Consider the following 18268-nt stretch of genomic DNA (forward strand, 5'->3'; position numbering starts at 1 on the left):
TAGATTTTAGAGCAGCGGTTCTCAACCTGTGGGTCATGACCCCTTTGGGGGTCGAACGACCCTTTCACAGGGGTTGCCTAAGACCATCAGAAAACACATATATAATTACATATTGTTTTTGTGATTGATCACTATGCTTTAATTATGTTCAATTTGTAACAATGAAAATACATCCTGCATATCAGATATTTACATTATGATTCATAACAGTAGCAAAATTACAGTTGTGAAGTAGCAACGAAAGTAATTTTATGGTTGGGGGTCACCACAACATGAGGAACTATATCAAAGGGTCACGGCATTAGGAAGGTTGAGAACCACTGTTTTAGAGTGAACTCAGGAGCCGCTCATGGGAATTCACATAATTTCTCAGATCCTCAATTTACCTTGTTCTAAAGCTAACTAAAACTTGCCCTTCAAGGTGGAAATATCAGGTGGAAATTCTACCACACTTCAGGAAAACATACTGGGAGACACCACAACATAGGACAGCCTCCTCATTAAATTTGATCTACTCCTTATTTCTTTTTTTCCTTTTTATTGAATTTATTGGGGTGACACTGGTTAACAAAAATTATACAGGTTTCAGGTGCACAATTCTACACACATCATCTGTACATTGTATTGTGTGTCCACCACCCCAAATCAAGTCTCTTTTCATCAGCTTCTATCCCCCCATACCCTCCTCCACCTTTCCCCAGCCTGAAATCACCACACTGTTGTCTGAGAGCGACTGAGATCATTGTGATGCAGAAAGCAGTGTTTTGCCAAACAAGACTCAGCTGAGCAAGTCTGATAATATCACTCCATGTAGACCTTTTCACTTTAAAAACAGACCTTTCCTTCAACTAGTGAGCCCAAAGAAGCATTTCCTAAAGCTTTCCTTATGTTACTGTGCCTAATAAGATGGATCCTGGAGACTTTGTCCTTTCTTCCTCATTTACTCAGCAAGGTGACTGGTGTTGGCTGAAGCACCTCATTTACAAGACCTCATGGGCAGTATTCTATAAATCCCTGCAGAAAGGAAAGAGGCCAGGCCCCAGGCAAATCAATGGACCTGCTGCATTCCTGCAAGGCTTTTATTGACAAACATGTTCCTAGAAAGTGAGTTATTTACAAGAATGCCCAGTGAGCAAGAATTGGTAATTATTGAAGGTCTTCAATAACAACCACTCAAAACCTATCCGTAGAGGGCCACAGCCCACACAGTGTCCTCTCCTTTTATTGATGTCAGGATATGGAGTACAGATGCCCCTGCTTGATGGTAACCCCCTGGTAATGTTTCTTCTTGAGCAAGTCTCAAGTAAACACGCTGCCATTGCCTTGCTTCCTTCTGCAGGGACACTTCTGACAATGCCAGATCACATCTCTGAGAATTGAGTGCTTCTCAGAAGCCTACCATAAGCTGAATTGAAATATTCTTATTGAGTCAACACATATCTATATATCATTCAATATTCTCTTAGATATCAGGGCAACAACAACAAAGAATGAGAGAAGATTCCTGCCCTCCAACAGCTTCACCCAGTTGGAGAGAATAACATGAACAGAGCTGTTGCTCTTGGGCACCTGTGATAAAACCTTTGATGTCATTACCGTGGGGACACACAGGGAACAGCCTCGACACTTCTCTATCAGGGTGGAGATTCCAGAAGTGGATTCCACCTAAGGTATACTCTACCTGGGATTTGGAAGCTATAAGTTAGATTTTAGGAGAAAGATACTCTGGATGATGAAACAATACTTAGAACACTTAAAGCAATCACCAGGAAGGCCCTGTTAAAACTGAAGATATATTAATGACCATGGAAGGGGAGCAGAATGTACCATCCCAGAATATGTCTCTTTGGCATAGGGATTATTTTGAGCTGGTTATTTTTAAGAAACAGCAGATACAGGAGAAGCTCTGAAAACGAAGCAGAAGTTATCTTTTTGGTCTGGGCAAAACTACCCTTTGCTGATCTAAGTAGCTCTCCCAAGACCTTTGGGGCATTAGCTTTGGCTGCAGTAAAAGTGACTCTTTGGCCAGCAGTGGTGAAAATCATGCAGGAGCCCCATGAAGGAGAACAACTTGCTTGGCAACACAGACACCATAGTTTCATAGCAACAGGCTCCAGCAACAAGGGACTTTTACATTTGCACTTGCAGCTGGACTTTAGCTTTCAGCTAAGCAGTCTCTCCCTAGTACCAACTCTTAGAAAGGTTCACCTCAACAAAATTTGAACTCTATTCCTTTCATTTCCCTTGCCTGGACCAATAGTGTAATTAATCGTTCATTGCTTTGGAGTTTGTTTGTTTCTTTTTGGCTTCTTAAGAGGCATTATCCTGTATGCTATTTGCTTATGAAGTTATTACACTTCCTGCAGTGAACCTGTGTTAAATAAATTATTGACAAAGACAATCTTAGTCTCTGAGCATAATCTTGCCTCCCAAAACAAAACAGTATCTCTGGTACATAGACACTTACATAATTTCTTGAGAAGAAAACTCTTGGTCAAGGCTGTTACAGCTCATTCTAATTATATAATGGCATTGGGGATGAGGATAATGTTATTAAGAACTGGAATGCAGTCCTTGTTCATGGAATGGACTTAAAGGAATAGAAACCTGTTTCAGTATGCAGAATAATACTGGGCTTATCTCTGGGGATGTTCTTATATGTCTTGCTGTAGAGTTGGCCCAGCGTGATGAGTGAGAGGATGAAAATGGGGGAAAGATGTAAATTTTCAAGATGAAAGTGGGGCTATGCCACACAGCATCCAAGAAGAGCAAGTCTTTGTAGAAAGCTTCTTTCTCATCATCTCTGAAGCAGGACTACATGGAAAATAGTAGGAGAGTCAAGAAGAAGGAAAATTGCGAAGGTATGACTAGTAGACTTGCTTGTAGAGCCAAATCATGAGAAAGATGGGATCTAAAACTCTCAAAGCAAGGTTCATGTTCAAACTTTGCCACTTATTAGACAGATGACCTTGGAAAAAATGCCTCATCCCTTTACAACTTAGTTCCCTCATGTAAAATAATGTGCAGATTCTGTCCCAGAGTCATCATGATGATTAAATAAAATATTTAATAATATATTTCATAGAATATTAGGCAATATGTGGCTGGGGGCAGGGGAAGTTTAGGTCAGAGTGTTAATCTTATTTACTCAGATCACACCAGAAAAATATATGTGTATTCTTAGCAGAAAGATGAAGGAATCATTGTTGTCTCCTTTACTTTCTTAGTCTCATCAGCTGCTGGTACAGAATACCAGATCCAGGTACCTTTGTCCTTATATGGCTGTCAATAAAGAAAGGTGAAATTTCTCCTCTAAAACAAAGATTCCTGTCCTCCCCTGTGTCAAATATAGGACTCCCAACAGTTGCTTTGCTCTGGTTTCTAAAACTATGAGCAGTGATACCTTTTAACTATAGGAACTAGCATCTATCCTCAGAACATAAGTGCTCTCTGATAGTAAAATGATATAGAAAAACTCCCAATGAATCTATGCATTTATACAAGAAACTCAGATTTTCTTTCTGGACCAACTAAATTTACAAATGGTCTCTCCTTCCAGTCTTTTAGCTCTTAAACATTTTCTCAGGCCCAACTGATACTCTGTCTTTATGCATCCTACTGACTGGCTTGAGATTCCCCAGATAATATTGACCTCAACTCTCCCCTTCCTAGTGCTTCTGTGCAAGTTTAGACTTGGACTCCTTCTTAAATTAAGTATTGTTTTTTTCTGGGCTGAACCATGCTCCTGTTGTCTCTTTTAACCTGACAGCATTTCTTATTCATCTGGGTGTGATCACTGTAGGTGGGCTGTAAGCATAGTAAACCCTTTCCTCAGTCACCAAGTCAGTTTTGTTTAAGTATATTCAATCTCAAATTTAGTTTGATGCAGTTAATTGCTCACAACTTAAACAACTATAGAGAATATTTATCAGGATACTGTTATATGAATATGATGATGATGATCCTCATAGAGGAACTTTAAACTCCTATCCCAATCTGAGTTGTCTTTGGCTCTGGGCTTGTTATCTTGGCCAGAACATTAATATACATATTAACATAAATGCATTATTTATATATCATTCAAAATAATCCCAACACATTAAAAGCATTTTTACTATGGCCGCTTAGTGACAATGACTTATTTTGCAGTGTTACAATTGGCAAAATTTCTTATTTTATGCTCTCTCCTCTCCAGAACTTTTGATTCTTGTTTTTGGCTCTCATCTGAAGATATCACTAAATTTAATATGTGACTTAAAGGGAAAGTATTGAAGCAACAGACTAATGAAGATATAAAAATAGGAATAAATTTTAAACATCATTGCAGTGGATGGAAAGATATTAGGGTAGAGAAAGGGAATGTAGGAAGAGACACACAGACCAAAAGAACAGAATTGAGAGCCCAGAAATAAACCCAGATGTATATGGACATTTTGACAAAGGAGCCAAAAACATACAATGGAGAAAATTGGAAAGGTGCATGCAAAATAATAAAACTGTACAAAAAAATAACTCAAAATGGATCAAAGGCCTAAATATATATCATGAAACAATAAATTACATAGACAAAAACATAGGTACTAAACTTGTAGACATTGGCCTTAGAGGGATTTTATTAATTTGACTCCAAAGATAAGGGAAGTAAAAGCAAAAATGAATGGGACTGTATCGAACTAAAAAGTTCTGCACAGCAAAAGAAACTCAAAACAAAAGGGCAACCAACCAAATAGGAGAAGATATTTGCAATCAATAGCTCCAATAAGGGGTTAATATCCATAGGAAATAAAGAATTCATACAACTCAACAAAAAACAATCTAATTAAAAAATTGGCAGAGGATCTGAACAGACACTTCTCTCAAGAAGACATACAAGTGGCCAACAGAGGTATGAAAAGACACTCAACATCACTAGCTATTGGAGAAATGCAAATGAAAACTACAATGAGATACCACCTCACTGCTGTTAGAATGGCTATTGTCAATAAGTCAGGCAATAAGTGTTGGAGAGGTGGTGGAGAAAAATGAACCCTCAGTCACTGCTGGTGGGAATGTAAACTGGTACAGCCACTATGGAAAACAGTCTGGATGTTCCTTAAAAAACATTATGAATAGAGCAACCATATGATCCAGCAATCTGTCTTCTGGGTGTTGACATGAAAAATTTAAAAAACACACATTTATTTGCAAAGATATATGCCCCGCTATGTTCATTGAAGCCTTATTCACCAGGGCAAGGCATGAAAACAACTAAAGTGTCATTGGATAGAAATACTACTCAGCCATAAGAAAATATAAAATACTGCCATTTGGGACAACATGGATGGATCTTGGGAATATCATGCTAAGCAAAATATGTCAGGCAAAAATATCAATAACCATATAATTTCATTCATGTGGGATATAAAACTGAAAATGAAAAAGACAAACAAAAACTCAGACACAGATAACAGTATGGTGATTACCATAGAGAAGGGGGTGGGACAATAGTGAAGGGTTATGAAGGGGGTCGAATGTATGATGACAGATGGCAATTCGACTTTGGGCAGTGGGCAGACAATGCAATATACAGATGATATATCATAGAAATGTACAAAATCTTTTCAAAAATTTTATTTATTGATTCATTTTAGAAAGAGAGAGAGAGAGATAAAGAGAGATTTGTTGTTCCACTTATTTATGCATTCGTTGGTCATATGCGTCCTGACCAGAAATTGAACCCACAACCTTGGCATATCAGGGAGATGCTCTAATGAACCAATCTACCCATCAAGGGCCAAGGCCCATGTAATTGTATTAACCAATGTCACTCCAATACATTTAATTTGAAATAAGTAAGGCACTTGCCAAATGAAATTTGATGTCTTAGTGGAGCCAGTACTCATGATCTTAACAGAGTCAACTGGGAACCAGCTCCCTGTGTCCACCACAAAATATGTCCATGGGAAGATGGACACTGAAATAAGCACAGTCAGGACAAGGCAAGGACATTGTTTGTGCTCCTTTGCTAAACTGTTACAGTATGGCCCTGATGCTAAAGACGTGAGTGCCTCCCATGCAACTTATAAACCCATTCCACGGAGATCTTCTTAGGGGTAAATAAGTGGCAAAAACAAAAATAGTTCTAAAGAAGCTTCTATTTTTTTCCCTTTTTGCTTGCATTCTCCCTAGTGTGGTAACAGTTGTCTCTGTGAGCCTCTTTAGAAACCTGGTGGCAGAGACGAAAAGAACTTATTCAAGAGAGACGGGGTGGGGGTGGGGGGGTGATGACAAGTAGGAGGAGAGAATTGAAATGGGTAGCCATCTAGTTGCTAAGGATAAGGGTCAGAGTCTAATACCCCAAACCAGCATGCCACAGTGTTTCTCAGAATGGATCCATGGTGAACCAGAAAATTTAATCTAAATGTTTTATTAAAAATATAAATAGCATCTTCATTGCCAGTGTTACAAAGCACAGCAGCGCTAGGGAGACAGCGTTTTTTAAGCATTTCTATGTGAATGTGTAAATATGCAGAGTAATTCATTTTGCTTTCAGCTAGTCCTGAAAAATAAAAGTGACTTTTTAGTATAGGCAATACTTCATAATACAATTTAAAACAACATGAATTTATAGATGAATGGTTCTTTTGGAGTAGATCTCAAGTCTCCATTCACCTTCTCTTAAGTCTGCTCCCATCACTGTTAATGTTTATATTTTTCCTTAATAGTGACCATCTTGACCTACTTAAACATACTTTGTCAAACATTTGTCTTTTTTGTGCACACTTCTGTATGATGAAATCAGTAAGTGATCAAGTACACAATATCATCTTATTAAAGTGGGATGAATTGGGTGAATAGGCACCTGGCCACACCTGGAAACATCAGCCTCTTGTAACCAGGTCACGTGAAGCATTAAAATCATGTGGTCTGAGGAATGATCACTTTGGCCATTTTATATTTCTGAACTACCCTAGTATTCAAATTTATGACATTAGGCTTCATGAGTTTAAAACAAATGTTAACCACTTGATAAATTTGTTCTGAGATGAACTGCAAAATAGCTTGGCTTCCTAAATGGAATTCAACAGTGATATCTTAGTAGAAAGTGCCCTGAATCTTAATCCAAATTCTTCCAAATCATTTGGCCATGGCTATGTAATTTAATTCATCCATGCTTTACTCTCTTTATCTAAAAATTGCCAATGTGTCGATCCTAAGTGATTCCAGTACTTTAAATATATTTTGGTATCTCAAAATTTATTCTGTTTTGAGAAATCCAGCTAGTCAATCTTATGATGATTTTTATAATATTCAATGTGAATATTGATAAGAGTTAGCTAGCTAGCTTAATTAGGCAGACAGGAAGGGAGGTCCAGGGAGGATAGAGGTATCTTTAGCCTAAGCAATTAAAACAGCCATAAACCAAGGACAGAGACAGAGGTATCGCTGGTCTAAGCAATTAAATTGGCCATAAGTTAGATCACAAGCAGCCCTGACCAAGCAACTGGGAAAGCCATAAGGGAGATAAAAAGCAACTCTAACCTGATGCGATAAGATGACCAAAAAGGAGAAGTGTGGATTCAGGGGCCATGGGAAGGGATTACAAGGCTGAAGTCCCACAGTGGGAAAGGCACAATAAGGGAAAGGGCGGTCTCTAGAATATATAATACCTCAAGACAAAAAGAGCAATGGCCACCCTCTTTAGGGGACCCCTCTGTCTCTCTGTGCCAGGAGAGACAGAGTCGTAGAATTAGAATTTTGGGGATAGTATCTGCTTGTAATAAAGTTTCTGTACTTCTCACCTACCACCTTTTTTCCATGGCTTCATTCTTCGAATCTGTGTGGACAGGAACCTGGAAAAGAAATCACCCTTGCACCCTGCTCACAAACAAACAAACAAACAAACAAACACCTCAAAGCAATCAATATGTATGAAGGATGATAGGCAGAACAATGCCTCACCCTCCAAAGGTGTCCAACTGGAACTTCTGAATATGTTACCAAACATGGCAGAAACAGAACTTAGACAGCATATGGAATTAAAGTTGCTAACCAGCTGACCATACAATAAGGAGATTATCTATCCCGTATTATTCAGTTGGTCCCAATGCAACACCAGGGTCCTTAAAAGTGGGTGACTGAGCAGAAGCCTCATGTCAGAGTAATGTGATGAGAAAAATCACTTTACTGGCCAGTGACGGCTTTGTAGTTGGCAGGGGCCATGAGCTAAGATGTAGGCAGTCTGTAGAATCTGTAAAATGTTAGAGAACATAGTCTCTCCCAGAGTCTGCAGGAGGAATTTGAGCCCAGTGAGATCCATATTGGACTTCTGAACTACTGAATTTTGAGGTAATAAACCTGAATTGTTTTAAGCATACCAAGTTCATGTTAATTTGCTAGAGCAGTCTTAGGAAACTAATATACCAAATTTCACTAGTGTCATAGGAAGTGATGTAGGCTGAACATTAATTTAGCTTGTCAAAATTTCCAGGTGAGTACTTATGTTAGTTGCAATATAATTGTGCCAAGTATTGTGCCTACAAGTTTTAGTCAAGTAGAATGGCTCTAATAATCTTCCTAGGGTGGGGGTGGGTGGGGGATACAAAAACTTAAGGAAGCAGCTTATTGATACTAAATGTTCAGCACTTAGGACAGTTCAGCAATATTTACCAACTTTGAATCAGTACCTTGGAGAGAGAACAGGACCCATTCTTTCATAGAGTATCAGGAGAGGCAAATATGGTCAATTATTCTGTGGTGTCATTCTCTGTCAAGATCTCTGAAATTTGGAGAGTGATTGAGCTTATCATAACCTAAAAAGGAAACACAAAGGCACCTCATTTGGGGGTAGCTCTGGTCTCACTATCATATTCCATCACCTGAGTTTTGACAAAGCCAGTTGGAGCTAAAAGCCACATTTTCTCCAACCCAGTGTTGCATTTTACATGCAGCTTCTGTAAATTTTCTTGGTCTGGATTGCCTTCCTTATGTCTCCTCAGGTGAAAATCTCAAACTCTGCCTTCAATCTCATAGCCCTTGCTTGTAATCTGTCTTTATAGAGGCAATGCTCTTGATGAAGAATAAAGGCAAACTGAGCTCATTACCAGAAGATTTGGATAAAAGAAGGTACAGCTTAAGAAAAGCAACTGCTTTATTCACTATTCACTTAATAAATAATATTTTTACTGCCTACCATAAACCATGAACAGTTTTACTTGTGCCAGATTCTGAACAAACCATTTGGATTAAGACAAAAAATTTTCATACATGGTCACGTGGTGGGGAAGCAGGCATTAAACAGCCAGATAGATAGATAGATAGATAGATAGATAGATAGATAGAATAAGATCAAACAACAATCATTACTACAAAATGCAAAAGCAAGTAAAGAGACTAATGTAGATTAGGTATTATGCTGTTTGCCAAATATTTATAGTGCTCCTTTCTTATGGGCACAAAGTCGACTGAAGTTGTGGTGGAATAGGGTCATGTGATTAGTTCTACTGATGAGATGTGAATAGTGTTGATGTGACTCAAAGCTGAGCATTTCATTCTCAGTGTGAGAACCTCAGGGGCTCTCCTGCCCTCTGGTAGAGCGAGTGGCAATATTCATGAGAGAAGCTCTACAATCTGAGTACCTGAGAGACTTCTGCTAACCACAGTGAATATGTAGTTGGATTGTGAAATGCAATTTTGTTGTCTTCTTCCCTCCACTACATAATCTCTCGATTCTGACTGATAAAGATAGTCAGGGAAGATGTGACACTAAGGGACTGAAATTTCATTGGACATCTGATTGATGATAATAAGTGAGCAATGCTTAGTTCTGGGCTAAGACTATTTCAGACAGAGGAAATAGCTAGTTTAAAAGCTTTGAGATAGGCCTAAGCCAGGCTCCAAGAAAACATTGCATAAGTTTGAATCAAACTTGGACATGGATCATAGGTGTGGACATGGCCAGATTATTTTTTTTCTTGCCCTATTTCTTGCCTAATAATTTTTATTTCTTCACATGTTAATATTTGTTTTGACAAATGTTGATGCTTGAACCAGTATTTTTAACTTTTAGAAATCCAATCCCCACAGTATAGCTAAGGATCTAATTTTTTCCTTACCTATACAATTATTCTACTCAAGTGTCATCACTTTTTATTTTTTGCTGTTAACTTTACACCCAAATCCAAGTTCTTCCCATAATTTTCTTTGTAATTCTGGGGCAATGCTTAGGAGCCCAAGTGGCCTCTGAATCACTGCAGCATCATCATGTTTTTATCCAGTCATTTATTAAATAAATATTTATTAAGCAACTACAATGTGCCAGATTCTGGACAAACCACTTGGGATAAAAGCAGTGTATAAAGACAGAATTTTCAGTGTTGTGGAGGAGACAAACATTAAGCAAGCAATTGCACAAATTCAATGAAAATGACAACTATGATAAATGTAATGGAATAAAAGGTCATGTTGCTCTGAGGATACATCATAGGGGGATTTAAATCTGCCAGGGAGGTCAGAGAAGGGTTGCATAAGGAAGTGAAGCTCAAGGTGACATCTCATAGATGAGGACAAATTAATCAGGTGAAGAGTAGAAGGAAATATTAGCTAGGTAAAAGGAGCCATAGGTCAAATCTTCTATGGAGGGTAGAAAAACCTAAACAAGGTAGAGTAAGAATGAGAGGAGATGGGTCAGGCGGGCGTGGAGGAGGGAAACCATGCATGGAAATATTGCCATGATTAGGAACACTATCTTTATAATCAAAGTACTGGGAAGCCACTGCAGATTTTAGTGGGTATGGGGAAAGATGACTATAATCAAATGTGTTTAAAACAAGTGTTCTGGCCACATTGAGGAGAATGGGTTAGAGGAGGTCAAGAGCAACTGTGGATAGGTTGACGTGCCATTGCCTAAGACCAAGGAACAGATGATGGCATCTTTAATTGGGACATTATGGTGGGAATCCAGAAAAGTGATGAATTCCAACGTGTTATATGATGTAAATTTTATGAAATTTGGTGAAGTATGGATAGGGAGGAAGATGAGGGAGATAATGAGGATTATACCATGCAATCTGAGGTGGTGATAACATTGACAAGAACTGGAAACACTGGAAGGGAACAAGGGGGACTTTCATGTTGGACATATTGAATTTGAAGGATGTTCCAGACAAACAGTTGAAAATACAGATCTGAAACTCAAAGGTCTAGACACATAACTGTGTGAGCTATTTGCTCCTAGGTGGTAACTGAAGCCATGGGAGAAGTTGAGATTGTAGAATGAGGAAGAGCAAGCGCGGGAAGATGGGGAGACTAATTGGAAGTTATTAGAGCAAGCAGAGAAGGAGCAGAAGATGTGGGGCTGGGATTAGAGCTGGACCAGGACAAATATCAGCCCCCCCGGGTTCTGTCTACCATGGTCCAGAGATAAGGTTTTAAAGGACAAGTTCTTCATAAGAGAATTGGATTCACAAATTAATCATTCAGATTATCTGTGTTAGAGATAAAGGACAGTTCTTGTCTTCAAAATGGGCTACTTATGTTTTCCCCAATGCAGTCTACCAAATGCAGTACTTGAAACACATCTATGTTCCAAGCAAACAGACAGCTCCTTTGCTTTAAAAACTGATGTAAAAAAAAAAAAAAAGACCATAAGATTTGTTTTGTGGGGAGATTTCTTGGATACTTACACAGTTCCATTCTAAAAAATATATGAAACTCTTATAGACTCTCTTTTCTGATTTCCCAACCAATAGAAGAGTCACTGTACCCAATTATAAAAATTAAGAAACAGGCAAATAGACACTAAGGACAGTGGTAACTAGAAACCAGTAAAGAGAGGGGGCAAGAAAAGATTATCTCAAAGCCTCAAGAAGCAGTATTCTCTGGGGCCACGGCCAGAACACACAACCTCTCTCACCCCAATGTCCCTTGGCATCTTTTCTGTATTACAAGTTGGCTAAATACTTTTGAGTCATCCTGATGACCCTGTGGTTAAACTGTATTAACTCTATTCTTTACAATGGCAGAGAAGCCCATACAAACCTTAGATTAACTTCCTTAAAGAAAAAAACAAATGATAGCTCTTGATGGAGTAAACTTGGAAGTTAAACTTTTCCAAACTTCTCATTAACATGTGAACTAGATAAATATATAAAGTACGGATTAATCAGTGCATTAGATCGTAGTCTTTCTTGCCTTTAGACATTAGCTGGAAGCATATTCAAACTTAGTGTATTCAGTGCCTTAACTTAGTTTCTAGGGCTGCCAAAACAAAGTGCCATGAACTGGGTGGCTTACACAACAGAAAATATTGTGTCATGGTTCTGGAGGCTAGACTGAAATCAAGGTGTTGGCAGGGTTCGTTTCTTCTGACGGTTACAAGAGAAGGATCTGTTCCAGGCTTCTCTCCTTGGCTTGTAAAAAGCTGTCTTCATGTCCACACGGTATTCTCCAATTTGGCCAAACTCTCTCCAAATTCACCCTTTCTGTAAAGACACCAGTCATATTGGGTTGGGACTCACCCCAATGACCTCATTTTAACTTGTAAAGAGCCTCTCTCTAAAAAAAGGTCACAGTCTGATGTACTGGGGATAGGGTTTCAACATCATGAATTTTGGGGAGATACAATATAATCTATAGAACTTGATAACTGTGAAAATGAATAAGTGAGTAAATTAATAAATATTATATTTTGTACCTGCTGTTAATGTTGGTCAAAGGCATGCTCTTTAAAATTTATTTTAGTACTGTTGATGGGTTGCCTTAAGTTCACTTGCCTTATCTGCTTCATGATCAAAGGCTATGTTGAATAATTAATGATAGCCACTATTCTTCCATTATACTTATCACAGTCAGCCTGGTGTTCTATCCTTCCATAAATATCACCTCCTCTAGTTCTTTTGTAATTGTCTTTGGGACATGGAACATATATAGATCATCTAAGTATACTTGTTGCATTTAGTATTGTGCTTTGTACACAATCAATCATTAATAAGCATATTTTGAGGTGGATTGAATTAAAATGTTAGTTGTGATAATAAATTTGCTAAGTGGCTATGGAGCTATGCAAGGTTAACTGACTCACAGAGGAGATGGCCTTAGTCTCATTCACCAATGGGTTGAAATGAATCAGGACTCTGGTCACATTCCTAAAACAATGAACCCAAGGATTGGTGGTCATACTGTCTTCAAGAGTAGTTCAATAGCATCTTGTACTTGGCTAGGGAGGTTGGAACAATTAAAGTTAACCATACCTGATAGAATTTCCCCAAAGGCCACATGCTATTAATTGAAATGAAAGAAAAAGGGTAAATACATGTAAATTGTACATAGTTTCTACATTGTTCACTAATTTACATATAGGTTCTGATGTCATTTTAGGTGATTCAGATCTCAGTTCTAACATTACCTTCTTGATCTATAGATAACTTCCCTACTTCATTCATTTCCTACCACTTCACACATTTAGGAATTTCCTTTTAGTGTGCTGACCACTATTGAATATAATCTTTTACATTTTTGTTTACTATCTGTTGTTCTATGCTCCCTTCATTCTTGCTTATTGATATCTTGCTCATCAGGCCCGACTATGGGAGACACTCAAGATTTGTCCAGTGTGACTCTAAATCTCCCTCTGTGCTCCCCTAGACCAGTTCTCTGACTCATGTCTTACCAATCACCCTCGCTATTCATACCACTGGAGCTGCAGTGGTTTTCTTGCTGTTTTTCAAATACCTCAAATACCACTTCCTGTCTCAAAGCCTTTGCATTACTTTCCCCTTGAGTTGGGAAGCTCTGACCACCAAAATCTACATGCTTCATGCTCTCACTTCTTTTGTCTCTTCTCAATATACCCTATTGCCTTTTCTGTAAAGAAGCTCCTCCACTCCCGAGACTCTAATGCCTTGCTTTGTCTTATTTTGATCCATAGCACAGTCACCACCTGACATAGCTTACATTTATTTGCTGCACTGGGTGCTGTGATGCACCTTTCAGATACTAGACACTCATTCTCCAGGCTACTGAGCATGTTGTCTGCTCACCGATCATGGGTAATAAACCCACTCCCCTTGACATTGTCTTTGGCTAAACGAATCTGTCTCACTCAATGTTCTGTCCTTCTTAGGGACAATATCAAGTTACGGTCAGTGAAAATGCCATCCCAACTCCAGGCCACCTCTGGGGTTTTCTGAGGCCATTGTTAAACTACATCTCAGTTTAGCTTTTTCCTCTGCTCAAACTTGCTTCCTTCTCTCTCTGACATGTATTGATCCCTATTAAACTTCCTGTTAACAAATCTCCATTACAGAGACTGTTTTCCCGGAAACAGAAGATAGTTCTTACCTGGAGTATAAGCTGCATGAGAACATGTCTTTGTCTGTCTGATTCACTCTTATTCACCATTGCATCCCCCAGTGTCTAGAACACAAAGTGCTGGGTTAATATCTATTGAACAAAGAAGCAAATGAAAAAACAGTATCTCTCCTCCCCCCAAAAGAATTTATGGACTTGGATGGATTCTACATGTTTTTACTGGGAGACAATGCAGAGATGCTTTCAAGAGATTTGTTCAACTCCTTTGAAGAAAGAATGCTGACACACTATGGAAACCACTCTGGATAACTTATCGTGCATATCACAATTCCAGTTTTTAGTGCTTCCACCCAAACATCCAGAGTCACTCCAATGTGATCTCAGAGCTCATTTGACCTTCCTAGAAACTACATGAAGAAGACATATGAGCAGTTATCTCTATTTTTTTAAGTGATGAAACTGGAGATTAGAAAGTTTAAATTGACTCATCTAAGGCCATTTGTGATTAGCACCTGCCAGGACTAATACTGAAACTCAAGTCTTCTGAATTTTTGTGCCACGTTCCTTTGTATTATTTTGTCAAGAATAAACCCATCTATTAATGACTGTGTTGATTTCATATAAATACTTGCAACCTCCCCGCCTCCCCCCCCACACACACACACATCTGATTTGTTCAAGCTTTATTTAAAACTTAATGTCCTTGTTTAAGTAACCAGGCATCCCTCTTTGATTAAGATTCTCAAATTCCTCTGTAGAGTTGAAACAACTTGAAAATTAAATAAAGAGAATCTGCTGCTTTTAAGATTCATTTGTGAAGTTCTTAATACATACCGCAGGGAATTGTAATCATTATGCCATTGATCTTCACAAGTCTTTCTTCCAAGAGCCACTAATTAGCTTGTTGCTATAGAGATGTCAATATAACTTTCTTACATAAAGTCTAACTTTGAATAGAAGACATGCACAAAGTATTTAACTTGCAAAGGGCATATCTTATATTGATATGGAAATCTGTCTTTCTGCACCCATGTGTACACACAAAATACACAAAACAAGAAATAAATGTAATCAAGACATGAATAATAATTCTAGCTAAGTAGTATTTAACTACATCCAGTATTTTTTGACCTCATAATAGGCCACTTAAATCTCATGGAAAATCACTGAGAACATCTGAACAATATGAAGACACCAAAGCTGTTTTAGAGAAACATTCTTCGGAGGAATGAGTCATGCCAACATGTAGCAGCCATGAGAAGGCACTGCTCATTTCTCCTGCTGCGGTGAGCGCAGGTGAACATGCCAGAGGTGCCAGGCAGGCCAAGATGGTGAGAAGTGGGACTACTCCAGCTAATGGCTTTGGCTCAAGGGCTCGTCATTGTCGTGGCTGCATCTTTTTTGGAATTGTGCTATAGTCCAAGATTATTTTCAACCAATCCTCCTTCCTTGCCTCTCACCTTCCAGAAACATTAGATCTGTATTGCTGTCTAAAGGCTCTCCTGCTTCTTCCCCCCATGAATACATCTCTTACATGCACATCTAAACCCACATCAGCATCTGCTTCTCAGTGGATCTGAATAAATGCAAACGATAAAGACTTCATGTAGGACAGAGTGTCCCACCTCCACCTCCACACTTCTTATACTCACACGCAAGATTCAACATAATATTCAAAGTAACCCAAGTTTTTCTTTCAATTACAGTTGACATTGAATGTTAGTTTCAGGTGCACAGAAGAGTGGTTAGATATTTATATAACTTATGAAGTGATTCCCCGATTGTTCTAGTACCCACCTGGCACCATACATGGTTATTACAATATTATTGACTATAATCCCTATTCTGTAATTTACAGCCCTTGACTATTTTATAATTACCAATTGGTACTTCATTCGACCAGCCTCCAAAAACCCCTCTCATCTGGCAACCCTCAGTTTGTTTTCTGTGTCTATGAGTTTGTTTCTGTTTTGCTTGTGTGTTTATTTTGTTTTTTTAGATTCCACGTATAAGTGAAATCATATAGCATTTGTCTTTGTCTGAGTTATTTCACTTAGCATAATACACTCTAGGTCCATCCATACGGTCACAAATGATAAGATTTCATTCTTTTTATGACCATGTAATAGTCCAAAACATTAGTTCAAAATGGTATGTGCATCCCTATGTTCCTTGAAGCATTATTTAAAATAACCCAAGTTTTGACTATTCATCATTAAGTGTCTAAGAGACATGCAGAAATCACTCTAGTGGAATTTCACAAACCACAACCCCAGAATGTGCAAAAAAATATATTTTTCTTAATATTGCAATTCATCATGATTAATTTTGGGAGTGGTTATGATAGGAAAAACAACCATGGCTGAGATTTTTAGAAATTGTTGCATGTTATAGATTTAAATGGAGAAACACGATAACATCTTTCTCAGCTTGAGAGGGATACATGATCTGGAGCTCTAGATAAATAAAAGAAGATTCAAGAACTGTCACAAGGCCAGGCAGCTGTCCCTGTTACCCTTGAAGGAGGGAGGAATGTATCTTCTGAGTGACAATCTTCATCAGCAGGGATGGACGCATGGCAACTGTTTTATTCCTTGATATATAGCTAGTTACACTATAAATCTTATAATGCAATAGTAAACAAACCAATTTTTTTTCTGGGAAGCATTTGTGTTTATTCTGATGTCCTATATAAAGTTGTATAAGAGCCCTGTCAGCATGGCTCAGTGATTGAGCATTGACCTATGAACCAGGAGGTCACGGTTGAATTCCTGGTCAGGGGATATGTCTGGGTTGTAGCTCGATCTCCAATGTGGGGTATGCAGGAGGCAGCCAATCAATAATTCTCTCTCGTCATTGATGTTTCTATCTCTCTCCCCCTCTCATTTCCTCTCTGAAACCAATACAAACATATTTAAATAAAAAAGATGTATGAGAGAATACTCTTTGATAGTCATTGCATCTTGGGACATAATGTTATCAGAGTAAGTACATTGAAAAAGACGTGGGCACATACATCAGCTCCCCCAGCAATCAGCCACCCACCTTTGGGTAAATCCCTATAGGCTCTCTGAGTTGAAGTCCTTTCATGCATAACAGTGTTATAATACCCAGGATTCTTAGCTTAAAACATTATGCATATTCAATGGAGGGGAAGTTTTTACAAGGGTTATGTAAATTAGAAAGGTTGGACAAGAATAATAAAATTTTTCTCTTTACAACAAAAGTCTATGCCATAAAATTAGCAAAATTTAAACCTCCCATTGTTTCACTTGTTAGAACAAAAATTGCACAATTTCAATGTGGGGTGGAGGGTGGTTATTGTGAACTTTCCTGTATGTTGCACATGTCCTTTGTGGTTTTCAACTCTTAATGCACTGTGTTTGTGTTGGCTAATGCTGGGTAGATCATCTCACTTCCATCTACAGGCAAGAATATAGATTTTTAAATGTATCCCCTATAATTTATAAACCAGTGACCAAAGCACTAATAAATATGACCTGGAGTTTAAATTTGAATCACTTTTCTTTCTCCCACAGCAGGATCCTGTAGTGACATTTACATTTCTGTTTAATATTTTATTCCTCAAATTAAAATATCAGCAACAAAATCACATCTTCCAACCCCAGGCCTCCATTATTAATTCTAACATCAGGTCCAAAATGTCTCCTTCTCTCTATATACCCGTGGGCAATATGCAATGCAAGTATTCTTATATCACCTTTGTGTATTGACAGGGCCTCCAAGGAATCTTCCCCATATTTCTAGTTCCTTATTCCTTCATTTCTCTGCATATTATAGCTCTTAATGCATTAGCTTAGCAATGTAGGTCTCTTACTCTGAAATCAGTGACTTCCCATTAGATGAAGCTCATACTGTTTAGCCTGACATTCAAAGCTGTCTACAACCTGACTCAAAGCCTTTCAACAATATTTGTCATTATTCTTCTCTATTTGTGTGTGTATGTGTGTGTGTGTGT

The sequence above is a fragment of the Myotis myotis genome, unplaced genomic scaffold (assembly GCF_014108235.1).
Source record: "Myotis myotis isolate mMyoMyo1 unplaced genomic scaffold, mMyoMyo1.p scaffold_m19_p_11, whole genome shotgun sequence".
In the NCBI taxonomy this organism is placed as follows: Eukaryota; Metazoa; Chordata; class Mammalia; order Chiroptera; family Vespertilionidae; genus Myotis; species Myotis myotis.